Source organism: Oryctolagus cuniculus, chromosome 8, assembly GCF_964237555.1.
Source record: "Oryctolagus cuniculus chromosome 8, mOryCun1.1, whole genome shotgun sequence".
NCBI lineage: Eukaryota > Metazoa > Chordata > Mammalia > Lagomorpha > Leporidae > Oryctolagus > Oryctolagus cuniculus.
This window is the reverse complement of record NC_091439.1, coordinates 76,084,706-76,112,481: the sequence shown is the minus strand read 5'-3', so window position 1 is coordinate 76,112,481 and position 27,776 is coordinate 76,084,706.

Here is a 27,776-nt window from a genome sequence, read left to right as displayed (position 1 = left end):
CACAAAATTAATATGAAGAAGTTTCATAAATTTTGTCTTGGTTTATACAGATAGGTTGCTCCCAACTTTGGAAAAATTAACACATTTTTGAAGAGGACTATGTAAAAAAGTATTTTTTTCACTGTCAAAGTAGTGTTATCTCAATTTCACAACAAATTACACGGTCACTTTTTCAACCACCTTCCGTGGGTGCAACTGACTCTGTCAGTAGATGGCACACTTGTCAAGCAGGTGAGTAAGACACTCAGGGCAAGTGTCCGATGCTGTGATTATAGAGAACAACAGCTTATTCATGGCCATTTCCTCTAGTTTCTGTAGACTTGTGCAGATCCAAAATTAAGCTGCCTGCCTCATACAGCCACTTTAAAAATTAGTTCTAGAAATGTAAAATCTCTATAATTTGTATTATCAGTTGAACTTGTCCTATTTCTCTTCATTGATGTTAGACTGAGACTACAAACTAAAAAAGAGGGTGATTTAATTTTACTAATAGCAAAGGGCCAGTACTAATAGTAGAAACTACTAATATGATGTGGCTAGAACTGTAGAAGAATAACAATAAATGATTAAAATTATTAATTTATAGATTCACAACTAAAAAATTGGACCTGTTTAAGATAATGTTGAAATTTCAAAGCTTGATATAGTGGGGAAACAGTCAGATATTGCCAAAATAAGGGTGAAAGATAAATTCTAACAGACTGCTAAGTAGCATATATATTTATGATTAACAGTTGAGTTACCAACTGAATTTAATTAGCTCTGAATAATTTTGTGCTTATCTAATAGGAATTCAAACATGCTACTTCCGTATTTTGTTGACACACCACAGGAAGAATTATTTCAAACTTCAGGAGACAGTGAACTGAGGGTTTGGGGGAAGGTTGGTGAGAGTCAGTGGCGTTGGGTGAAGTTCCTTTCTGCATTGGTGCCTTTCTCTATGCTGTTCCTTTCCCACCTTCTGCTGTCAGGGGAGATGAAGGGTGTGTTTTCTAATACTACTTTTACTGACTAGAAGAAGTAGGGGAAAATCAAAGGCTGAGTAAGATAACATGGTTTTGGGTAGGGGAATCTAAAGTGTTTTTAAATTAATAGTGAGCATAAAACCTGTTTTCCCAGGGCACGGTGGTGATTGTCTATAATTTATTATTTTTAGAGAAATTGGAAGAAAGAGATTTTTTAGAATCTAAAGTACACACTGATCCAGTGTGAAAGAACTATAGCAAATAACTGGCCAGAAAACCCTCGTTTAAGGCCAGAAGAAATCAAAGAACAATGAAGCTAGGGTCGACCCACCCAGAGCAATTGAAGCTAAAGGGAAGCTGACTTGAGGCATAGCTAGGAAAATATTTCTTTTCTATAACCTAGGGATATGGAGAAAGTAACATAATTTTTTTGGTGAAGATATCCAAACTGCATAGTTTTCAGTTAAGGGTTTGCACAAGATGGGTCTCTATATCCTGGGTCATGCAGTGTCCATCACAGGCCCATGCCTTGCTTCCTTCAGATTGACCTTGTCCTAAATCAATGAACTCCTGTTTACCTGAACTAACCATACCCCTCCTTTAGAAATTAACATAATCCACACTTTTGATCAAATGGATCACTTTTTCCATAAACTTTCCTCTGATTCCTTCACCTGATCATACTCTTCCTTCTTATAAATTGTAATAATTGTAATCTCATACCAGAATATTTATCTCATTTAAATACTTAATGCATTCTGTTTTGAATTGAATGTTGATGCATTCTTTTTCTAGACTGTAAAACTCTTTTTTTTTAAAAGACTTTATTTATTTTACTTGAGAGAGTTACAGACACTGAGAAGGAGAGACAGAGAGAGAAGTCTTCCTTCTGTTGGTTCACTTCCCAAATGGCCACAACAGCTGGAGCTGTGCCAATCTGAAGCCAGGAGCCAGGCACTTCTTCCTGGTCTCCCACGTGGGTGCTGGGGCCTAAGGACTTGGGCCATCTTCTACTGCTCTCCCAGGCCACAGCAGAGAGCTGGATTGGAAGAGGAACAGCCAGGGCTAGAACCGGCACCCACATGGGATGCCAGCACCAGGGGCAAAGGTATAACCCACTGCACCATGGCACCAACCCCTAGACTGTAAAACTCTTAAGAAATATCATACATTTTATTATTCACAAGGCAAGTTAATCTTGTTGATAAATATTCATGAAGTAATCTTATTATACAATTATAGATTATAATTATCTATGCAATCATACTTATGATGACATAATTATTAAATTACATATGCAATTATTAAATTACATAATTACAAAAATAAGCACCAATTAATTATTGATGTATTTTTTTTCCAAACAGGTTGCCAAGAATATTAATTACCAAAAGGGAGGGTGATACTTAGATTTGGAAAGGAATTAAACTTGTCCATATACAAACACACAAGACTCTAGTTTTTCTTATTTAAACTATATCTCATTTTTATTCTGCCATAAACTTGAAACGGTCATCTGCTTGTGGGATTACTATGGACAAATTAAAAATGAAGGGCTCATTTTTTATTGGAGAACCATGACATGGAGTAAATATCTTCTCACCTGTTGCTAGGGGTGAGTTAGACTAAGCCATATTATAGAATATGGAATTCTCCTATTTTGAGCTTCTCTTTGGGAGTTGGCCCATTTCACCACAGGTTACGTTGGAAACCTATGTAGCACAGTGCCTCCATACAATAAACATGCAATAAAAAGTTTACTTTTTTATTCAGTCACAGGACACCTCTGAAAAATGCTTCTAGTTATAATCAGGAACTACGAAGTGCAGGGTTTAAATCTTTGGTAAACCATCAGCCACGGAATAGAGCCAAAGGTCAGGTGGAACACAATTAGGGGTATGTATAAATGTGGATCCTTTTGCACATCAGATAATTGGGCTTATTTTCATAGCTAGTGTGGAAAGCAGAAAGTCAACTTGAAAACTTAGTAGGAGTTTTGATTTCTTTCAAATTTCAAGCTCTGTTGTAAATATTACTATTATATAATACGAAACATTTTAATAAGCCCTCAGTAGTGGTTGTCTTTAAATATAAGAAAATGTACCGGCCAGCACCGTGGCTCACTAGGCTAATCCTCCACCTGCGGCACCAGCACCCCGGGCTTCTAGTCCTGGTCGGGGTGCCGGATTCTGTCCTGGCTGCTCCTCTTCCAGGCCAGCTCTCTGCTGTGGCCTGGGAGTGCAGTGGAGGATGGCCCAAGTGCTTGGGCCCTGCACCCCATGGGAGACCAGGATAAGTACCTGGTTCCTGCCATCGGATCAGCACGGTGCGCCGGCCGCGGCGGCCATTGGAGGGTGAACCAATGACAGAGGAAGACCTTTCTATCTGTCTCTCTCACTGTCCACTCTGCCTGTCAAAAAATAAAAAAATAAAAAATAAGAAAATAAAAAAGTACTTAAATGTCTACTTCAGTATGTTTCTATATTTATAAAGAATTTTAGTAGCATTGTTAAATCAAAATGGCAACTTTAAATTAGTAACTCCAAAATTAAATTAGGATTTGCCAACACAGATCCATATTTCCATAATGCAGTGTATATGAAAATTAAATATCCTGAAATTTTTAAAAGCAGAACTACTCACATTGAAGAGAGTGCCAAAGAAATTACAGAATGGCAGATATAAAAGAAAATGAAATGAAATGCAGTAAAATCTAGAAACTCAACTATGATTCCCAAGAATGATCCTAAGCATTTTCTTCTTTGTACAGTAGGTGTCGCCAAAAAGTTAAAGATGCCTGAGTAGCAGGCGCTCTTAATACACAGAAATGTTTACATAGTACTTGAATCCAGTTGTGAAAAATACTAAAGGGGAAAAATGTGCTTTTTTCACAGACCATGTCACAAATGCTTTTATCTATTACATGCAACATTTCTTCCCATTGGACATATTAAAGCTTTGGAGATGACAACATGTTTTGGTTTTATTATTCCATCCTTCTGTTTCATATTTTGAGATTCCATTCATAGCTTTTACACATGATTTCCAGGCTCTAAGAATTAAAAGTACATTATTCATTGAATGTTGGCTGGCTAACATCTATAAACCTTTGAGAGTCTCAGATGAAAGGTGCTGAAATGCATATCTAATTGTGAAATGTTCCAAATGATCATATTTTTCTTTTAAACAGTGGCAGGGGACTCCATATACTATACACAATGCCAACATCATTATGTTAAAATGTTACCGAGAACCAAAGAAGGGTTGCTGGGAGCTGCCTCCCTAAGGGGGAGGAAGAGAAATAGGGTAAAAGTCACCCTGTGCTTTAACTTAACAAGGGCTGACTGTTCATTCCCACCTGGCCCTGATGGCTTGATCCCAAAGCACAATTGCATCTCAACCTCTTGGGCTGAGGCTGAGAAAAAAGGGCAGGAGTGAAGCAATTGTATTTCCCCATCCTTGGGAACCACATAATTCGAAAAAATCGTATTTAATTGCTACAGTCTTGGGATTTGTAGGGAAAATTGAGCCATTAGCACATTTGGGTACCTTGGTGGGGCTCCTACTGTGGTCCCATTACCAAGACATTGCAGTTCACAGTCATTTACCACTGGTTCTGGGTCGTGAAGTTTAGCACCTAATAAGCCGTCATGAGTTCCACCACCACTTGAGATGCAAGTCACATCAATGGATGACTTGGCCCAGACTGCTTTACCCACCCTTGGCCACGTCAGTTCAAACTGTTAGGAACACTCTATCCAGCCAAACACAAATCTGTAATCCAGATTTAACCCCCAGGTCTTGAGTTTTGAGCCCTGCTTAACTGACTTGGGCTTTTATAAAAGCAACCAGGGTATATGTACGGGCAGACGGAGATAGCATTCTAATGATATTCCTATAGGGAAATATTTACTTGAGAGACAGGGAGGAGGAAAGAAGGGGGAAAGAGTGAGAGTGAAAGTGAGAGTGAGAGAGACACAGTCCATTGGATGATTTTCAAATGCCCGCAATGGCCCTAGGCAGAGGGCTGAAACTGGGAGCAGGGAGCCAAACACTGGAGCCATTATTGCTGTATCTCAGGGTTCCCATCTGCAAGAAGCTGGAATGAGGAGCTGAAGCTGGGCAGTAAACCCACAAACTCAGATAGGGGATGTGGGCATGTCAGCAGGCATCTTAACCACTTAGCCAAACACTTGGCCCTGTTTAGCAATTTTCAAATGTAACCGAGTAGGCAAGAGGCTGTAAAGCAGACTTCCGGTTTCCATTTTATGTTCTCTTCACTAACTTCAAGAGGATTTCTAATCAGAACAGTTTTGATTCTACCTGTGTTACCTTTCCTGTTGCCCTCAACCTGCACCAGACCTCAGATCCTTTGTTCTAGAACCTAAATCTGCGTCAGTTTGCTCAAACATCCTGTCAAGCTTCCCCCACTTAAGGTGATGGCACTGAGCAAATAGTTCATCGAATATAATTTCTACACATTTATAAGTGAATGATGTTGTACTGGAAATAAAATGCAATTCAAGTTCAGGTAGAAAAATGTATATTTGAATGATCTTGAGATTACTGAATCTCATTAGAAGCCTGAATGATTTTTTACTCTCCATTAGCTAGAGCAAAAATGTGTAAAAATTAGATGCAGCATTGCCAATATTACACCCAGGTTTTTTTTTTCTTTTTCCTCAACCCTTTCTATTCTCTTGAGTGGTATAAAGTTTTTTTTTTTTTTGACAGTTATTTTCACTTAATGTATATCAAATGTTGCTGCAGAATCCTTATAAATAACAATTTAATTATTGTACAATAATACTCCATGAAATTTAATTACATTTCTTTTTTCCTTTTTTAATGGTTTCAACCAATTCACAGAATACAAATCCCTTCAAAAAGATACATTTCTCCATTTAGACAATTGTCAAAAACCTTATTAAGCAGGAACAGAAATACCATCACTCATATTTTAACAGAGATACAGATCATTAAAATTGTATGAACATAGAACATAAAATGTAGTTTATACTTAAAACAGTTACTTGAATGAGGCCATTTTTAAGTTTCTTTACTGACAACACCATTTAACCACTGAACAAACTACACTTAAATTAACAGTAGTCAAAATGTAAAAATTCAAAATTTAAACATTAAAATATGGAATAACAACAACAAAATAGCAGGAAGTATCTTCATTATCAGATTAATGAATTTGTAAACACTGAGATACTTTCTGAGGCATATCAAAATAGCTACATCAAAGGCTGCATTCATTTGAGAGGTTCAATATAAAGTGCTGAGACTATTTGTAGTACTTATAATATATAAAAAGCAATGTTAGACCACTATGGTTCATATTTGAGAAACATAGATTTAAGCTTAATGCTATAACTTGCCCATTTAACATTATACCTAATGCAGTGACAATTATTCATTTCATGTTTCTTTCTTTTGAAACTCGATAAGCAAGTTATCATTTAAGCACATGGAATAATGCCATGTCTTCCTTATAACAGTAAATTTTAAAATCCAAATACTTTGTATTGTGAAAATTTTACCTAGCTGTACAAAGGCTCCCAAATGCAGTACAGTCATAAAGTTTCTTCTTTGTATTTTATAGTTTCTTTAGTACAGACAAATGAAGGACACAACTCCAGATTATTAGGCAACACAAATGTTGGTGTGTCACTACCTGTATTTAACTATGAGCACATCACAACCATAGCCATGGTGTGTAAATGCCCTCACATGCCCTCCACTATTTCTGGGATGCCTTTCCACATCACAGGAGCTAGTTTAATGGGTACTGCTGGGTCTCAACCTATCTTTGAAAGTTCCTTTATTAACGATTTTGAAATTTAACTAATGGAATATCTATAGTCCCAATAAGCTAGTATTTTTTTTCTTACTCTTCACTAACTAGTACAAATACAATATGTAATGAATTTTTATAGGCACCTTATTAAAATGATTAAAAGTATCCAAAACACCATCAGTGGGTAAAATATTAACAAAAAAAAGACACAGTGTGTTTTGAGACTATTTTTTTCTTAACTAGAAAAACTATGGCATTTTCAATGAGCACAGATATAATGATGCTTTAACTCTGCTGTTTTGCAACATCAATAAGACTAAATTCATCAACCACAGAAAAGAAGAGCAAGATTTCAGGAGAAAAATTTAGTAAACACTTGAATTTTGGATGCCTCAAACAGAAAAGGGTTCACAGTACTTATAAACATAATTGTTTTCATTCTTTAAGTAGTGCAAATATTTATTCCACTTCTAATTTTATCCAGAAATAAAAACCTAATTCATTACATAGTGTAGTTTATCTATTTCAGTTTTCAAGTATTCAAGTAATGCAAACCCAAATATTTTCTTTTGTGGCAACAACACACTTCTGGACAGAGCTTCAAAAACAGGGAAAAATTCATTTAAAATAACTAATGCACTCTTCTGCCCAAAGACATAAGAACTAAGCCTTAACACTATAATCACACAAATGGTATGTAATAAGAAGAGAAAAAAAGATGGTCTAATATAATCAATGTCTTCTTTCTAAAAAGATTCAAAAACAGATTGCCATAATATGTAACTAGATCCCCAGTAACAGGATACTCTGAAATCAAAGAAACTACAGAAGAAAAACCAGAACAAGTTCAATTTCCCTGCTGTTTTTTCCATAAATGTTCCTATTGTTTACTTTGGATTTTCTTTGTACTTTTACTAGGAGATTTTCTACCTTCACCTTCTTTCATAGTGATGATCATGTTTCTGTGTGTAGTATATCTTTAAACATCTTTTGTAAGGCTGGACAAGAGGTGACATATTATTTCAATTTCTATTTGTTATGGAAGGTCTTTATTTCAAATAGGAGTTTTTCAGCGTACAGTATTCTGGGTTGACAGTTGTTTTCTCCTAGGACTTGAATATATCTTGCCATTCTGTCCTAACCTGTAGGGTTGCTGGTGAGAAGTCAGCTGTGAGTCTAATTGGAGATCCTCTGAAAGTAATCTTGTGTTTCTCTTGCACACATGTTAGAATCTTTTCTTTATGTTTTACTGTGGAGAGTTTGACTACAATGTGTCATGGAGAAGATCTTTTCTGGTCATGCCTATTAGGAGTTCTATGTGCTTCCTGTACTTGGATGTCCCTTTCTTTCTCCAAATTAGGTAAGTTTTCTGTATTTGTTTCACTAAAAAGAACTACTAATCCATTCTCTTCTCATGCCTACAAGGCCTCCTAAGACCCATATGTTGGATCATTTGATAGTATACCATAAATCTCCAACACTGTTTTATAGTTTTCTAATTTCTTTTCCTTTTTTTGGTCTGACTGTAAAATTTTCAGAGATTTGTCCTCTAACTTGGGTATTGTTTCTTCTGCCTCACCAAGTTTGTTGTTACGGCTTTCCACCACATTTTTTTTTTTGATCTATTGAATCCTTCATTTCCAGTAATTTGATGTCTCTTTAAAATCTCAATTTCATGCAAAAATGTTCATTCATGTCATGTATTTCTTTAATTTGTGGATTTGCTTCTGATTATTTCTAAATAATCCTACAATTGATTTTTTGAATTCCGTTTCCAGCATTTCTTCATTTTCACATTCTAGTATTGAAGTGTTGTATTCCTTTGGAGGTATCCTTATTCTTCCTTATTCTTGTTTCTTGAGTTACTGCATTTATTTTTGGGCATTTATAGAGATATTTTTTTTCCTGTGATGGCTTTTGTCTTTGGACTATGCCTCTGTGGATTAGTGGAATGTAGGCTCTTTCATTGAATACCCTGAGGCATCTGCTCAGTGTGGCCAGGGAGCTCTGTTCAGTGCTCCAGGGTAAGAGGAGTGTCCAAGATGACACCCAAATTGGGTATGGTACATCTCCTCCTCCTCCTCCTCCACCTCCTCCTCCTCCTCCTTCTCTGCTTCCTCCTCCGCTTCCTCCTCCTCCTCCTCCCCCTTCTTCTTGTTTTCTTAATAAGCCAGGAGGATTAATCTGCTCTGTTGGCATAGTCTCATGCTCATGTCATATCCTCCAAGGAGACCAATGCCTGGCCACTAGCCCCAGTGGGTGTAATATTCATTCGCACTGCCCTAGGAACCACACAAAGGATTCGTGCAGTCCTCGGTGTGAGCACAGATCCTGCAGAAATGATCTTCACCACGGAATCAGGGATCCCTGAAAGTGTGGAGCTGCCCACAGTGACTACCCAAAGACCCAGCCACACCCTGTGCCCTCCCATGCAGCCATAGTGTTTTCATAGTCCCAGCGCACAAGGCTCCCACAGTCACAAGCACCCAGCCCTCTGTCAACCCAGCCAGACTTAGGCATCTCTGCTGGGCTGGTTGCTGGGCACACAGACATGAGCTGGTGCTACTGTTACATATGTCCAAAATGGCACCTACCCTCTCTCAACTAGTTACAGGATGCTGGTCCCAGGTGTTTGGGGAGACAGAAACATGTCCCCTTTGTTTTCCCTTTAGGTTGGCAGGTACACTGTCCTCCACTGGGCTTCAAGCCATACTTACACCAGGCTCTTCCTGAAGCTTTATTACCAGTGGCTTCAGCTGCTGTAATCTGGCCTCACCTCACTCTCCAGAGTTGGTGCTGAGGCTCTCAGCTGCTGGGGTCCTGAGTTGTGTGTGCCCACAACTTCTCTGTAGGTTAACCATGTCCCTATAATTTGCATGTAATTTCCTCTGCCATTTTCTATCTAACTCTTCCCTGAGATTGGATTCTCTCCACATTTTTCGTTAACTATCTTCCCCTATCTTCCTTAACTCCTTGCCTATTCCACCATCTTGGCTGTCAGCATAAACTCCAGCTAAATAACATTTCTTATTGCTAGACAGCTAGATTTTTTCTGTTTATGATACGGTTTATTATAAAGACAGAAGTGTTAGCACATAGAAAAATCTGTTTATCTTTTCCTTTACAGTGCCTTTTCTACCTTCCTTTTTATCAGAATTGTAAATGAGACCAGTTTTCTCCAAGGTCTTATGGAAATGAGTTCATATAACTCTTTTTGGCAGCCACACTGTGGGTAACTTCCCTATTTGGTTATTACTCTACTGGATTTGTAGGAAAGGCATGTGATAAAAAATTATCTTTAATAATTCTCATTAATTTTGAAACACAGTACAATTCTATTATTTACTGTCTTAACTTCTTTAATTGGAAGTAACTAAAAACAACAATATGTGAGTAATTGGAAATATAGTAATTTCCAATATAGAGTTACTCAGCTGTGTGGATTATAGATTATATTTGTTTCCTTGTAACTTAACTTCAATCTGCTCTATATATCAAGGGATATATGACTGAATAAAACAAAATTCAGTCATTGGTTTATAGAAAATACAGTTCTCTTAAGCCAAACAACTAATTTTCATACTATCTTCTGATTGTTTGAAACATTATCATTTATTTCAAGTTAACTTTGCTCCTTTTTGAACACAGCAATTGAAGTGACATAGCTTAAGGAATAAGTTTTTAAAGACACACCTAGCCTTAGAATATTCTAGTTTATGAGGAAAAAAAGATAGTCTTTCTTTATGTAAATTTAAGATGAGATATTGTCATCAACTTTATAAATATGAAATATTTCTTCTAGTCCACTCAGAATTTAGTTCAAGAAACATTTTATGCAGAAATGGATTTACTGCAGGGGGAAGCCCTATGGTATAGCTGAGTGTTTCCCTACTTATCAAGCTTTGCACTGCCAATGAAGTAGGCAGGCATACAGGTTAAAATTGATCAGATTACCAAGCCCCTGTGTAACCTCATGCTCCTACCTGATGCCTTTGCCACACCCCTGTGTGGCCTCATTCCCCTACCTGGCCACACCGGGGTGCCCACCAGCCAATCAGGTTAATTAACCACTCCCCTTTGGAGTGGATTAAAAGCCTAGGGCACAGTGTGCCCGGGCCTGCTCTTCTTCCCTGGCCTCTTGCCAGGACAGGACTTGCTGTAGCCCTGCGCCTCCAGGGTGCATGGCCTTCGGGCCATGTGCTCTAGGCTTCCTGGCCTAGATGCTCTTCCACGTGGCTGGTTCCTGGTGCTTGGTATGCACCCCTATTCACCTCTCTCCCCTAAATAAAGCTCTCACTCTCTTATGCATCTTTCTTACTAAATAAAAGCTTAAAACGTATCATGCTGCCTCATTTATCTGTGCTGGTATTAAGAATTCTTCTCAGCCGGCGCCGCGGCTCACTAGGCTAATCCTCCGCCTAGCGGCGCCGGCACACCGGGTTCTAGTCCCGGTCGGGGCGCCGGATTCTGTCCCGGTTGCCCCTCTTCCAGGCCAGCCCTCTGCTGTGGCCAGGGAGTGCAGTGGAGGATGGCCCAGGTGCTTGGGCCCTGCACCCCATGGGAGACCAGGAAAAGCACCTGGCTCCTGGCTCCTGCCATCGGATCAGCGCGGTGCGCCGGCTGCAGCGGCGGCCATTGGAGGGTGAACCAACGGCAAAGGAAGACCTTTCTCTCTGTCTCTCTCTCTCACTGTCCACTCTGCCTGTCAAAAAAAAAAAAAAAAAAAAAAAAGAATTCTTCTCTAAATATTAGGCAAGGGCCAGCGCCGTGGCTCACTAGGCTAATCCTCCACCTAGCAGCGCCGGCACACCGGGTTCTAGTCCCGGTCGGGGTGCCGGATTCTGTCCCGGTTGCTCCTCTTCCAGGCCAGCTCTCTGCTGTGGCCAGGGAGTGCAGTGAAGGATGGCCCAAGTGCTTGGGCCCTGCACCCCATGGGAGACCAGGAGAAGCACCTGGCTCCTGCCATCGGATCAGCGCAGTGCGCTGGCCGCAGCACACCGGCTGCGTTGGCCATTGGAGGGTGAACCAACGGCAAAAGGAGGACCTTTCTCTCTCTCTCTCTCTCTCTCTCTCACTGTCCACTCTGCCTGCCAAAAAAAAAAATTAGGCAAGAACCCTCTTGGGCTTATTGATATCGGGGATTTAGTAATAAGCCCGTGGTGAAAACGTAAGGCACCCCAAATTCCGGTAGCACATGTGGCACCACCCCAAATTCCAGTAGCACATGTGGCACCCTGGATAGCATTTCTATGGAAATTTAAGGGGCCACATTTTAGTGTAGATTTTAGGGGATCTTGTCCTATTTCACCTGCATCCCATATCAGATTGACCAGGATTGATTTAAGCTTCTGATTCAGCTTCCTATTGAAGCGGAGGTTGGCAGTCATCAAATAATGACTCAAGTAGTTGAATCCCTGACACACATAAGAGAGATCTCATTGAGTTCCAGGCTTCTGGCTCTGAACTGGCTCAACCCTGGCTATGTGGGCATTTGGGGAGTAAAACAGCATATGAAAAATCTCTTTCTCTCTCTTTCTATCTCTCTTTTTCTGTCTCTCTCTCTCTCTGTCTCTCTCTCCCTTCTCTGTCCTTCTCTCTCTCCTTTCAAATAAGTAATAAACAAGTTTAAAATAAAACAAAAAGAAAAAGAAGGATTTACTACAATTTTCTGGGTGTTCTTTAACTACCCTCGCAACAATTATTGATATGAGATATCTTAGGCTTAGTATATGTATTAGAGTAAAACATGTTTGCTTAAGTCTTCTTCATATATTTCAGACCTGTTTCCTCTTCCTGGTTTTCTTCAGTAGCACCTACTGCTCCCTAAATCAAGAAATAACAGAAAACAAGCATGTGCCTGGAAGATGCATCTCTTAAAGGTCACCAACAAATCAGTGCTAACAGAAAAGCAAACCACAAATTAGTGGAAAGACTTGACAGAAATTACTTCACTTCTCACCAGACCTTCTGCCCACCACCAATAAAGACCATTGCCTCTTTCCCATTAATCCCACCCTGATTTATTCTGGGCCTTAGACCCCCCTGGGCTGCTACTTATTGTCATTGTCATTACAAGTCATTATCATTTGTTCCTGGAGTGTAAATGAGCCCTTACCCTTTCATTCCTCCCAATGAAAGCACCCCAAGGGAATGATAATTTGTAGAAAAATGGCCACATGATTTCCTTCTGCCTAGTGAGTTTAATTTTCAGCTTTGCAAAAGAAAGAGTGAACAGGGCTGAGAGCTACAGTGCAGACTCTAATTGATCTCATCCAGGATATTCTATGCTCATCTTGGCTGAATCTCAGAGTCAGAAGTGTCTTCAGAGTGTTTTCCTCGAGGCACACTAGCTTTGGAGACTGCTGTGGAAACAAAATAGAGACACAGCAGAAAAAATTAGGCTTGGGTCTCTGGGAAAGGCTGTAAACAGGACAACAGGATGGCATCAGTGAATAGAGAAGTTCCCAGTGCTTTGAGATCCATTTCAATATCCTTCACTCATTGTGATGGCTGGTGGTGGGAAGGTGAAATTCTTTGATTTTCTAAGTGAAATTGTTAGTGAAATCAAACTTTTGGAAAAACAGAGGAATCTTCAACATTTGTACATGTCATAGAGAAAAAAAGCTCAGGGTTAAGGGTGAAGTGACAGATGTTTCATGCTGGCAACTTTGTTTGATTATGAAATTGCTTCTTTTAGTTTTATGAGTGAGACTTTCACTTGTCAAACTGCTGAATCCTGCAAGATGGTAGACTTCTAGTATTTTCCTTTAGCCATTAACATCGCATTTATTTGTTTTTCCATTATGAGGAAATCCACTTAAAGTCTGGAATTCATATGAATTCTGGGTAGTTCTTTGATGAAATATTCTGATTATACAGAAATTACAATCATCTTCTAGGTTTTGTTAGGATATTCAAGAAGAAGCTGGGATACCTTGCTTCTTTAGCAGAATGTATTTGATCTTTCATAACTACACCTAATACATATATTTTTAGTTTATAGACTATTTTTCTCACTAAAGTTGTTTAGGAAATACGCAACCAGAATATGTAATTCCTTTTTGGTTGTCTTTCTTATTACAGTGTTTTAAGATTATCTGTAATATTTGCTTGTGACTCAACCCATGCTCCTTCAAGCATCTAACAAAAGCAAATATAAATACATTTTCTCTATCTAAAAAGAAAAAAAGAAGTCTTGTCTTGCTTTCTTTAGCTGCTTATACATGAAAATATCTTCTTTTTCCCTTGGTTTAATTAGCACTCTGGTTTATTATCCAATCCTGAGACAGTGGGGACTATGCTTCCAACCATAGCCATCTTAACTTATTCTATCCTCTTTCTTGTGGATCATTCTAGTACAGTCCCAAAGAACCACTTAGGATTTATCCTTTTTTAATCCTCACATTTGTGGTGGTTAATTTTATGGGCCAACTTGACTGGGTCATAGATAGCTGGCTAAATGTTACTTCTCTGTGTGTGTTTCTGGAAGGCCCAAGCACTTGAGCTAGTGGGTTGAGTAAGTCCGACTGTCTTCCCCAGGTGGGAGTGCATCACTCAATCCACTGAATACCTACATACAACCCAAAGGTGGGAGAAGGTTGAACTCTTTCTCTGCCTGACTGAACTTGGAATTCGTCTACCACTTTCAGCACTGCTGGTTCTCAGGTCTTCAGACTGGGGCTAGGATCGACACCATTAGCTGTTGACAGCACCACTAGCTTTCCTGAGTCTCTAGCTTGTGGGACTTCTCAGCTTCCGTAATTGTCTGATTCAATACATTATAGTACATCCCATTATATGTTGGTTCTTTTTAGCTGGAGTACATTGATTAATATATTATTTACTTCCTGTTCACAAATAACTATGAAGTCATCGTCTACCCTTGGACTAATTCTATTGATCTTGAGGGGCCCAGTTCACACACAACCTTTGTGTATTACCTTTAATATTCTGATAATAAGTGACTGAGTTCTCTTCCCCAGATGAATTTTGAGTACATTCTATGTTTGAGGCATTAGACTAGGCTCTCAGAAGATGTCATTTAAACAGCACAGAATTTTGGGGGAGGAAATTTTTTTGAGTGTAGGTAATCGGCAGAGGACAGTTTTGTCAAAGTCAGCAGCTCCTTCCTGTGAGTGGAATAAAGAGTAAACTAGAAAAACTGGAGATCCGGATTGTGAAAGAGAATAATGAATAAAAATTATTCTGGAATAGAAGACTTAGGCCTGTGGAATGTGTTTTGTGTGTGTGTGTGTGTGTGTGTCCGTCCTTTTTAAAGTAATCTGAAACTTACAAGCTTACACAAAATTGCAAGTTTAGTACAAAAGAATTTTTATTTTCCTTAGTTGCTTGAAAGTAACTTGCTGACCTGGTATCCTATCAGCCCAAGTACTTTCATATACATTTTACATGAAAAGGACATTCTCTCATACAACAATCCAACCATCCAAATAGGAAATAACCATCTAAAAATGGAAATGAGTACTACTATCTAATGTGGAGACCTCATTCAGGTTTCTCCAGTTTTCCCAAGATTGCTGTATATAATGAAAGAGTGATGCTTAAAATCCATGTTTAGGGATATCTATAAGTATTTCAGGTACTCCTGGGTGTCTCAAACTACCAAGAATTTTTGTCACTTTCATCTATCAGGGGCACAGTTTATATATCCATGGCAATGAAAGTGGCATGAGGAGGTGATGTGCAATGTGATCAGGCTAGGCTCTTAAAGCTTTAGTTTTGTCTCAGATTATGCCAGTGTTGTGTTCTTGGTATGCCAAAAAAATTTATCTGTAAAATCCATTTCTTTTTTCCTGTAGGAATTTTCTTCTCATAGCTTTTACAGGAGACCAGGAAGTCTTGACATGATAGTTAAGCAAGAACAAGTCTGAGCCCGGTACTGCCACATAGTAGGTAGAGCCACTGCCTGCAGCACCGCCTACAGCACCAGCATCCCATATTGTTGCCAATTCGAGTCCCAGTTGATCCACTTCCAATCTAGCTTCCTGCTAATGCACCTTGGAAAGAAGCGGAAGATGGCCCAAGTGCTTGGGACCTGCACCCACGTGGAAGACCTGGAAGAAGCTTCTGGCTCCTGGTTCCTGGGTTCCAATTGGCCCAGCTTCAGATGTTATACCCATTTGTGGGGTGAACCAGAGGATGGAAGATCACTCCCTCTTTCTCTCTCTGAAACTCTGCCTTTCAAGTAAATAAATAAATCTTAAGAAAAGAACAAGTTTGAGGGATATATAGTCTCTTTCCTCCAGAACCTCCAGAGATGATAAAATCTTTCTCAGAAGGTTGTACAGGTGGCCCTTGTTGGACTCCAGGAGTCCCCCAGAGGAGTCCATGTACCTGAAGCCTCATGATAACAATGTAGAAAATCCCTCACTGCATTCCTTGAAGCACTTTTGAAAGGTATGCACCACAGAATTTAAATTTTAAAGCATTTGAATTATAATTTATATTTTACCAGAAGCATGAGTTCGAAAGACAATCATGGAACTCTGCTGGAAAAAGAGTATAAAAGAATGTTCTTTTGTTACCTTCACTCCCCTACCCAGGACTGCTACAGGCCTATGCTTGACTCAGTACTAGTTTTGATCTTAACTGATCCATGTCCTCTTATGAATGGGTACTCACCTGGCAGCACAGAGCAGAGGGGAGCCTTTGCTCACCACAGCATCTACATTCTCAGCATGGTCCCATGAGGGCTTTTGTCAGGAATGAAGTCACTCTGTGTAGTTCTGTGTGGCTTTAGATCATTAAAGTTTTCTGTTTCAAGAAGGAAAATACTTTCATTGTGTTAGTCTTTAGGCCAAAAAAAGGTTTTTGTTTGATTTTCCAGGCAACTTGTTAGAAAACTAAAGAATAATGCACACCATAATTTAAAACCTTAACTCCCTTACAACATTTGAGTTCTGATTGTACTCGGTGAAATAAATTCCATAGCTGTACATGTCTCCGTGTTGTTGTCATACCTGGCAAGGATATTTCTTTTGTAGTATTCTTCATTATCTTAAATATTTCTGTACTTTCATCTAATTCTAGTGGAAAATGCACCAGGAAGCATCAAAGTTTTATGGTATGATTTTATCAGACTGTGGCTGTCTCCCCTCTATGCCTCATTAGTAAAGAGGTGGCTTTTTGAAACTGTCACAAAGCATCCTACTGATTCTACTCCCTGCTGGTGGGGTTGGATCTTGACAAGGACAAGAGAGAAAACAAAGGGAAATCATCAGTGACCTAAAGCTCTGGTGACATTTGAGAGACAAAACTTTTCCAATGGGACCTTCATGATAGAACTCCATGGTTTGTATATTTGTTGAAATGATAATAGGCTTACTTTTAAAGTGTAGTTATATTTTAAAATACCATTGTGCAACAGCTCCTACATAAATTTGCAAAACACATAAAGACAAATGCAGAGAAGAATAAGGAGAGTATTCACATTTTATCCAAATTGTAAATAAGAGAGGTGCTCCATTGGGATTTATGAAGGGAAGTGGAAGGGACAGAATTTCCCGTGTGGTTTGCCAGCCTTCTTTCAGGACAATGTTCCCTGTTCCCAACCTTTGACATTTACTAGTGGAATACTTAGTTGTAGCAATGGAATATAAAATTTGTTGTTTTACTTTGCTAAAGAGAAATTTATCATTTTTGTACTAGTTCTGGATAAATTAAGCCTATAAAATAATGGATATTTCCTGATAAGAAGCCTAAAAGCATAATTCCATAGGCACTAAAAAACTGAGCATAAAATTCATACCAAATTTTCCTACTAAGTTCTTTTGACTCTTTATTTTTAGCTATATCAAAAAAAAAAAAAAAGATAAATTGAAAACAGAGTAAAATCTATTAAACAGACAAACTATTACAGTAACTTTTATTATTTGGGTTCTAGTTAGGCCATTTAATTCTTTCCCATCACTAAATATAGAAGTAGGAGATAACTTACATCTAATCTTACATGATTTATATCTTCTACGAGGAGGGCCAGTCTTGTGGTATAGTGGGTTAAGCCACCACATTTGATGCTGGCATCTCATATTGGAGATATGTTCAAATCCTGGCTACTCTGCTTCCAACTCAACTCCCTTTAAAAACTCCTGGGAAGACACTGGAGAAAGGCACACATGCTTGTGCCCCTGCCTCCCACATGGATGACGAAGTTGGGAGTTTTAGTCTCCTGGCTTTGGCCTGGCTCATCCTTAGCCACTGAGTTCATTTGGGGAGTGAACCAGTAGATGGAAGCTATTTCTCTCTGTTTATCCCACTCTCTGTCCTCCTGCCTTTGAAATAAATAAATAATTTTTGAAAATTTTCTATGAGTTCTAATCCATCAAAAGATCACCATGAATTTTTAAATGGTATCTCTGAGAGATGAAGACAGAGTTCTTTGTAGTATTGAATGTCTCTCCAGTTAAATATTTAGATAGAACAAATTAAACATTTTTAAACCAGATTTTCATTTGTTGCGAAGATAATAACTGTTATGTCCACTTGAGTGATTTGTGTTGATGTTCAGATGAGAAAATTTGCTCAAATTTAATTTATAATTGGTGATATTATGGAGAAACAATGGTGGAGAGAATATTATTACCTCATTTCTTTGTCTCACATGGAAGAATAATTTCCAAGCAGACAAGCAAAGAGATTGAAAAGTGATATTTATTAGAGTTGAAGACCTCCAAGTAGAGTGGAGGTCTTTTTCCAAGAGGGGAAAAAACCTGAAGTATGTGGTGGAATTATGATTTTTAAGCACAATTTTGAAAAAAAAAAAAAAAAACTTTGACAACCAGATTGACATTCAGTTACAAGGCAGGGACAAAACCCATCAAAAGATCTGATTTACTATCCTTTATCCTATCTGGCTTGCTCATGATAAAACAAAAAACCACCCAGAAGGGTGGGATAGGTAATTTGTTTTCACAATAAACTGTGAGCTCAGGAGGATGGAATCACTACTCCCATGCTGTTCTCATGGGTAATTTGGAGATTCCTAAAGAAGGAGGGTGGACATTTTATTTTTGCTAAAGATAACCTTTTGGGGGGAAGCAAGCATTCTACACCCCAAATTCCACTGGAACCACCCTGAGTGCCTATTAACTCATCTGACTCCTCACAGTGAAGCATCATACAAATTTGCATGACTGTTACTATTCCTATTGTTTATATTTATAATTATTCGAAGTCTTTCTTTTTATAAAAAATGTGTGACACAAAACTAATGATTCAGTATCTGTGCATTAAATTAGTCATAAATTCAATACAGTCCCTCCCTTTCATATGCGCAATCCAGTAGGGATGACTGCTAATAAGAATGAGATGAGAGAAGTGCTCAACTGGGTGTTGAAAATGCAGCTAAAGGGTAGTCAGTTCTGCAGGTAGAATCCCTGGCTGGCAGGTGCCAGCATTATGTGCATCTTTCACATAGCCATTTAAACTAAATCTTAAGAAAATATGAGACATTACATTTTGTTTTGGAAGAGCCATTTTATTCTAGAGACAGTCTATGCATAGTACATTATTCCATTTCCCTTTACTTTCTTCATTTTACGGAAGAACCTGTCAAACAAATTCTAAGGAAGCTAAAAGGATTTTGAACTTTTCTTTTAGATCTTTAAAGTCTGATATCTGTGTCAGCAGCTAACTTTGAGACATTTCTAGTTTTAAAGCTATTTAATAAGAAGGAATCCTAAAATAACCAGTGTTGGAATGCATATATCTCTATTGGTAGAAACAAATAATTCAATCCTGGAAAGATAACTCCCTATTTAATCTTTAAGAAAAGCAACCTCATTTCTATCTTATTTACTCACATGTTAGAAATATTTATTATTTTTCTACTGGCTACTTGTGGAGAGAGAGACAGGAACACGAGAGAGAAATGTAGATTGGGTCATAACGACCTATACTTTTAGCATTTGTCAAGATGGGGAGTAGCAGTGTGAAACAGAGAACCGCAAGAAGTGGTATGTAATGAAATATTCAACTGAATATTGTTAAAGAGAGTCAGAATTGGGTAGCAGGTAATGAGGTAAAAACAGATTTACTCAGAAAATATTGCAATAGAGAAAAAGAGATATCAGTATAGAACGAGGCTCAATTCTGAGAACATCATAGACAAGTGAGGATTTATATCCTCAGTTTGAGGAACGGGTTGGAGGTCAAAGAATGTAAAACTTCTAAAAGGAAGTAACAGGGGTGGGTGAAATTCTGACTGAATCAATTTGACAGGTTTCTTGCCAAAGACAGGCCAAGATAATCAGATACCAAGAGTATATAAGATGAGGAATTTGATTGGATGTTGAGAGGAATTCTTGCTAAATGGACAAAGCAGAATTCTTGCTAAAATTGGCCAATACAAATATAGGCGGGCCAGCGCTGTGGGGTAGCAGGTAAAGCCACCGCCTGCAGTGACAGCATCCCAATATGGACACTGGTTCTAGTTCCGGCTGCTCCACTTCTGATCCAGCTCCCTGCCATGGCCTAGGAAAGCAGTAGAAGATGGCCCAAGACCTTGGGCCCCTACACCCTCATGAGAAGACCCAGAGGAAGCTCCTAGCTACTGGCTCCAGATCAGCACAGCTCCAGCTTTTGTGGCAAATTAGGGAAAGAACCATCGGATGGACGACCTCTCTCTCTTGGCCTCTGCTTCTCTCTCTGTGTAACTCTGACTTAAAAAAACAAATATAGGCATGTAAGACCTAGCTGAATAGTGTTCAGAAGAGTCCAGTGAAAGTTTGGTCAAGGACGCAATACTTGCCAATATAACCAATAGCTGATTTATATATTACATGCAATTAGTATTAGAAGAGCTACTTTGCGGGAGTATGTTTTGTACTAAACTGTGCAATAATTGAAACTTGATTTTGGTGATCTTTCTTACTACCAATATTTTGCATACTTATTTTTTCCTGTTCCACCTCTATCTGTAAATTTTACTTGGTTCTTTAAATGAGTAGAATGAACCATTCTAACATTCCAATATAGTTCTTAGCATTTTGCTTTCATCTTGTCCTAGTTTCCTCCTCATTTTCTTTTTTTTGTCAGTATTTTCTCCCTTTTTAAGTCTTATAACTTCAAAAATGGGAAACGAGAAACTGAACTTTTACAATTTTAAGTTAATTCCTACAGTTTTAACAAAATGATAGCTCTGGATATTGCTGAAACCATTCAGGGAAATACAGAAATCTTACTGCTGAGTTTTTTTTTTTTTCATTAAACCTTCCTGAAAATTGCTCAAGTTATACTAACAACTAAAACTGCCCCATTATATAATAAAGACAAAGTTATATTGGCATGACTACAGGCTCTTGATTAAACAAGGAAAAAAATACCTTCTGAGTTTTTAGTGAATGTACATCATAAGACTTCACATTCCATTTCTTTCCACAGTTATTGCAGTGCCTCTTGAAAATCCTTCTGATTCGTGCTTTTCTTTCATTCCACTGTCAAACAGTATGCCCATATGTGATGAGACTTTTGGTAGGATAATTTAAAACCCATTTTCTCCCATGGGATGGTGAATGCACTTGAGCTTTCTCTATTCAGTTTATCTCTTGTTTACAGGTTTATGGAAAATGAGATTATCAGAATTTCAATCCTCTTTCTATTATAGTTTCCTTGACAACCAGCAGAAATCTTTTCCTGACTTAGTAATGGTGACTGAAAGGTTGAGCTGAACTCAAAGTTGGGAGAAACCAAGCAGTCTCTAGGTCATCCTTGAATTTATTGCTTGGTTTATAAAATAGCTAAACTATAAATTGTAATATATGTGTACAGTATTAATCCCACAATGAAGAACCATTTTCTAGGATTTTCATGCATTTCTACAAACTAACTATATATACACAGTATGGCTTTATAAAGCAGTAATGGTTGAAGGAGGTTAAGTTCCTCACATTTATATTGGGGGAGAACTATTTACTTGGAAAAGACAGGATCTTGAGCCTTCTATGTTTTCTATTCTAGAGATGCATCTTCCAATTTTTAGGGAGTGAGATTTACATCTTAGAATTATCATTTCAACCAGTACTTTTTCTGTTTTATAATTTCACCATGTAGTTGATTGACTTTTAAATGCCATTTCTGAAAAACTCATATTACCTTGATTATGAATTATTTCATATATAATAGACACCTTACATTTCTATCTGTTTAAAATACTATTTGCTTTTTGTTGTGTTGTTGAAATAGTAATATTTAAGTACTGAAAAATCTTATTACTTAGTAAGCAATGAATCCAATGTGCACAAAAATGATAAAATATTGTTATAATTTTTTTGTTTAGTAAATATGAATTTCCAAAGTACAGTTTATGAATTACATTGGCTTCCCCCCACCATAATTTCCCTCCCACTCGCACCCCTCCCATCTCCTGCTCCCTCTCCCATTCCATTCACATCAAGATTCATTTTCAATTCTCTTTATATACAGAAGATCGATTCAGTATATATTAAGTAAAGATTTCATCAGTTTGCACCCACACAGAAACACAAAGTGTAAAAATACTGTTTCAGTACTAGTTATAGCATTACTTCACATTGGACAACACATTAAGGACAGATCCACATGAGAAGTAAATACACAGTGACTCCTGTTGTTGACTTAACAATTTGAATCTTGTTTATGGCATCAGTAATCTCCCTAGGCTCTAGTCATGAGTTGCCAAGGATATGGAAACCTTTTGGGTTGGCCGACTTCGATCTTATTCTGACAGGGTCATAGTCAAAGTGGAAGTTCTCTCTTCCCTTCAGAGAAAGGTACCTACTTCTTTGATGGCCCCTTTCATTCCACTGGGATCTCACTCGCAGAGATCTTTCATTTAGGTCTTTTTTTTTTCCCCAGAGTGTCTTGGCTTTCCATGCCTAAAAATACTCTCATGGGCTCTTCAGCCATATCTGAATGCCTTAAGGGCTGATTCTGAGGCCAGAGTGCTATTTAGGACATCTGCCCTTCTATGAGTCTGCTGTGTATCCTGCTTCCTGTGATGGATCGTTTTCTCTATTTTTGATTCTCTCAGTTAGTATTAGCAGACACTAGTCTTGTTTGTGTGATCCATTTGATTTTTAGACCTATCAGTGTGATCAATTGTGAACTGAAGTTGATCACTTGGACTAGTGAGATGGCATTGGTACATGCCACCTTGATGGGGTTGTATTGGAATCCCCTGGCACGTTTCTAACTCCACCATTTGGGGCAAGTCTAATTGAGCATGTCCCAGATTGTATATCTCCTCCAACTCTTATTCCCACTCTTACATTTAACAGGGATCACTTTTCAGTTAAAATTTAAACACCTAAATATTATTGTTTGTTAATTACAGAGTTCAACCAATAGTATTAGTACAAAAAAATGCTTAAATGGATAAAGTATTACATTGTACATCAACAGTCAGGACAAGAGCTGATCAAGTCACTGTTTATCATAGTGTCCATTTCACTTCAAAAAGTTTCCCCTTTGGTGCTCAGTTAGTTGTCACCATCAGGGAGAACATATGATATTTGTTCCTTTGGGACTGGCTTAGTTCACTAAGAATGTTTTCAAGATTCCTACATCTTGTTGCAAATGACCAGGTTTCATTGTTTTTGACTGCTGTATAGTATTCTATAGAGTTCATGTCACATAATATCTTTATCCAGTCTACTGTTGATGGGCATTTGGGTTGGTTCCAGGTCTTAATTATTGTGAATTGAGCTGCAATAAACATTAAGGTGCAGACAGCTTTTTTGTTTGCCAATTTCATTTCCTTTGGGTAAATTCCAAGAATTGGGAAACCTGGGTTGTATGGTAGGGTTATCTTCAGGTTTCTGAGGAATCTCCAAACTGACTTCCATAGTGGCTTAACAAGTTTGCATTCCCACCAACAGTGGATTAGATTCCCTTTTTCCCCACATCCTCTCCAGCATCTATTGTTGGTAGATTTCTGAATGTGAGCCATTCTAACCAGGGTGAGGTGAAACCTCATTGTGGTTTTGATTTGCATTTCCCTGATTGCTAGTGATCTTGAACATTTTTTCATGTGCCTGTTGGCCATTTGGATTTCCTCTTTTGAAAAATGTCTATTGAGGTCCTTGGCCCATCTCTTAAGTGGGTTGTTTGTTTTGATGTTGTGGATTTTCTTGATTTCTTTGTAGATTCTGGTTATCAACCCTTTATCTGTTGCATAGTTTGCAAATATTTTTTCCCATTCTGTCGGTTGGCTCTTCACTCTCCTGACTGTTTCTTTTGCAATACAGAAACTTCTCAATTTGATGCCATCCCAATAGTTAATTTTGGCTTTGACTGCCTGTGCTTCTGGGGTGTTTTCCAAGAAGTCTCTGCCAGTACCTATATCTTGCAGGTTTTCTCCAGTGCTCTCTAAAAATTTGATGGTGTCAGGTCATAGATTTAAGTCTTTAATCCATGTTGAGTGAATTTTTGTGTAAGGTGAAAGGTAGGGATTTTGCTTCATGATTCTGCACGTGGAAATCCAATTTTCCCAGCACCATTTATTGAATAGACTGTCCTTACTCCAGGGATTTGTTTTGGATCCTTGATCAAATATAAGTTGGCTGTAGATGTTTAGATTGAGATCTGGTGTTTCTATTCTGTTCCATTGGTCTATCCATCTGTTTCTGTACCAGTACCATGCTGTTTTGATAACAACTGCCCTGTAGTATGTCCTGAAATCTGGTATTGTGATTCCTCTGGCTTTGTTTTTGTTGTACAAAATTGCTCTAGCTATTCGAGGTCTCCTGTGTCTCCATATGAATTTCAGCATCATTTATTCCAGATCTGAGAAGAAGGTCTTCGATATCTTGATTGGTATTGCATTGAATGTATAAATTGTTTTTGGGAGAATGGACATTTTGATGATATTGATTCTTCCAATCCATGAGCATGGAAGATTTTTCCATTTTTTGGTATCCTCTTCTATTTCTTTCTTTAAGGTTTTGTAATTTTCATCGTAGAGATCTTTAACATCCTTGGTTAATTTTATTCCAAGGTATTTTATTGTTTTTTTAGCTATTGTGAATGGGATTGATCTTAGAAGTTCTTCCTCAGCCATGGCATTGTCTGTGTATACAAAGGCTGTTGATTTTTGTGCATTGATTTTACATCCTGCTACTTTGCCAAACTTTTCTCTGAGTTCCAATAGTCTCTTAGTAGAGTTCTTTGGATCCCCTAAATAAAGAATCATATCATCTGCAAAGAGGGATAGTTTGAGTTCTTCCTTCCCAATTTGTATCCCTTTAATTTCTTTTTCTTGCCTAATAGCTCTGTCTAGAACCTCCAGAACTATATTGAATAGCAGTGGTGAGAGTGGGCATCCCTGTCTGGTTCCAGATCTCAGTGGAAATGCTTCCAACTTTTCCCCATTCAATAGGATGTTGGCTGTGGGTTTTTCATAGATTGCTTTGACTTTATTGAGGAATGTTCCTTCCAAACCTAGTTTGCTTAGAGTTTTCATCATGAATGGGTGTTGTATTTTATCAAATGCTTTCTCGGCGTCCATTGAGATAATCATATGGTTTTTCTAGTGCAGTCTGTTGATATGGTGTATCACGTTGATTGTTTTGCGCACATTAAACCATCCCTGCATACCAGGGATAAATCCCACTTGGTCTGGGTGGATGATCTTTCTGATGTGTTGTTGCATTCTATTGGCCAGAATTTTATTGAGGACTTTGGCATCTATGTTCATCAGGGATATTGGTCTGTAATTCTCTTTCAATGCTGCATCTTTTTCCGGCTTAGGAATTAAGGTGATGCTGGCTTCATAGAAAGAATTTGGGAGGATTCCCTCTTCTTCGATTGTTCTGAATAGTTTGAGAAGAACTGGGGTTAGTTCTTCTTTAAATGTCTGGTAGAATTCAGCAGTGAATCCATCTGGTCCTGGGCTTTTCTTTGTTGGGAGGGCCTTTATTACTGTTTCAATTTCTGTCTCAGTTATGGGTCTGTTTAGGTTTTCGATGTCTTCCTGGTTCAATTTAGGTAGGTTGCATGTGTCCAGGAATCTATCCATATCTGATAGGTTTCCCTGTTTGCTGGCATACAAGTCCTTGTAGTAATTTCTGATGATTCTTTTTATTTCTGTGGTGTCTGTTGTTACGTTTCCTTTTTCATCTCTGATTTTATTGATTTGGGTCTTTTCTCTTCTTTTTTTAGTTAGTTGGGCCAATGGGGTGTCAATCTTGTTTATTTTTTCAAAAAAAACAGCTCCTCGTTTGGCTGATTTTTTGTAATTTTTTTTTTGATTCAATCCTGTTGATTTCTTCTCTGATTTTAATTATTTCTTTTCTCCTATTAGACTTGGGATCTCCTATTAGACAAGGATCTAGATTTTCTAGATCCTTGAGATGAATTGAAAGCTCATCAATTTGTGCCTTTCCAATTTCTTGATGTAGGCACCTATTGATATAAACTTTCCTCTTAACACTGCTTTCGCTGTATCCCATTAGTTTTGGTATGTTGTGCTGTTATCCTCATTTACTTCCAGAAAGTTTTTGATTTCTCTTTTGATTTCTTCTATGACCCATTGTTCATTCAGGAGCATGTTGTTCAATCTCCATGTGTTTGCATATGCTCTAGGGATTCCTGAGTTGTTAATTTCCAATTTCATTCCTTTATGGTCTGAGAAGCTGCATGGTATGATTCTAATTCTTTTGAATTTGCTGAGACTTGCTTTATGGCCTACTATGTGGTCAATCCAAAGATTGTTTCATGTACTGCGGAGAAGAATGTAAATGCTTTATGTGTAGGATGAAAAGTTTTGTAGATATCTGTTAGATCCATTTGGGTTATAGTGTTGTTTAAATCTACTGTCTCCTTGTTGATCTTCTGTCCTGTTGATCTGTCTATTTCTGAGAGTGGAGTATTGAAGTCCCCCAGTACTATTGTATTGGAGTATAAGTCTCCCTTTAAGTCCCTTAACAAATCTTTTAAATAAACCGGTGCCCTGTAATTATGTGCATATACATTGGTAATCATTATATCTTCCTGTTGAATTGATCCCTTAATCAATATATAGTGCCCCTCTGTCTCTCTTAACAGTTTTTGTGTTAAAGTTTATGTTTTCCGATATTAAGATGGCTACGCCTGCTCTTTTTTCATATCTGTTGGCATGGTATATTTTTTTCCAGCCTTTCACTTTCAGTCTGTATGTATCTTTGTTGGAAAGAGATGTTTCTTCTAAGCAGCAAATGGGTGGGTTTTGTTCCTTAACCCAATCAGCCAATCTGTGTCTTTTAACTGGACAGTTCAGGCCATTAATGTTCAATGTGACTATTGACAAGTAGTAACTTTGCCCTGCCATTTGCCAAAGATATTTTCTAATATATGCTTTGAACTTCCTGTGATCTTTTGCTGTGAGGTTTCCTTCCTTTACCTTCTTTCATATTGATGACCGTGTTTCTGTGTTTCTGTGTGTAACACATCTTTAAGCATCTTTTGCAGGGCTGGACATGTGGTGAGAAATTCTTTCAATTTCTGTTTGCTGTGAAAGGTCTTTATTTCACATTCATTCACAAATGAGAGCTTTGCAGGATATAATATTCTTGGCTGGCAGTTTTTCTCTCTTAGTACCTGGGCTATGCCTCGCCATTCCCTCCTAGCTTATAGGGTTTCTGATGAGAAGTCAGCTGTGAGTCTGATTAGAGATCCTCTGAGAGTAATCTGACGTTTTTCTCTTGCACATTTTAGGATCTTCTCTTTCTGTTTCACTGTGGAGAGTTTAATTACGTGTCTTGGTGAGGATCTCTTTTGGTCATGTTTATTAGGGGTTCTAAGAGCTTCCTGTACTAGGATATCTCTGTCCTTCTCCAAACCTGGGAAATTTTCTGCTAGTATCTCACCAAAAAGGCCTTCTAATCCTTTCTCCCTCTCTGTGCCTTCAGGAACTCCTAGAACCTGAATGTTGGTTTTTTTAATAGTATCCTGAAGATTCCCAACAATATGTTTTAGATTTCTAATTTCCTCTTCTTTTCTTTGGTTTGACTGTATACTTTCCTGTTCTCTGT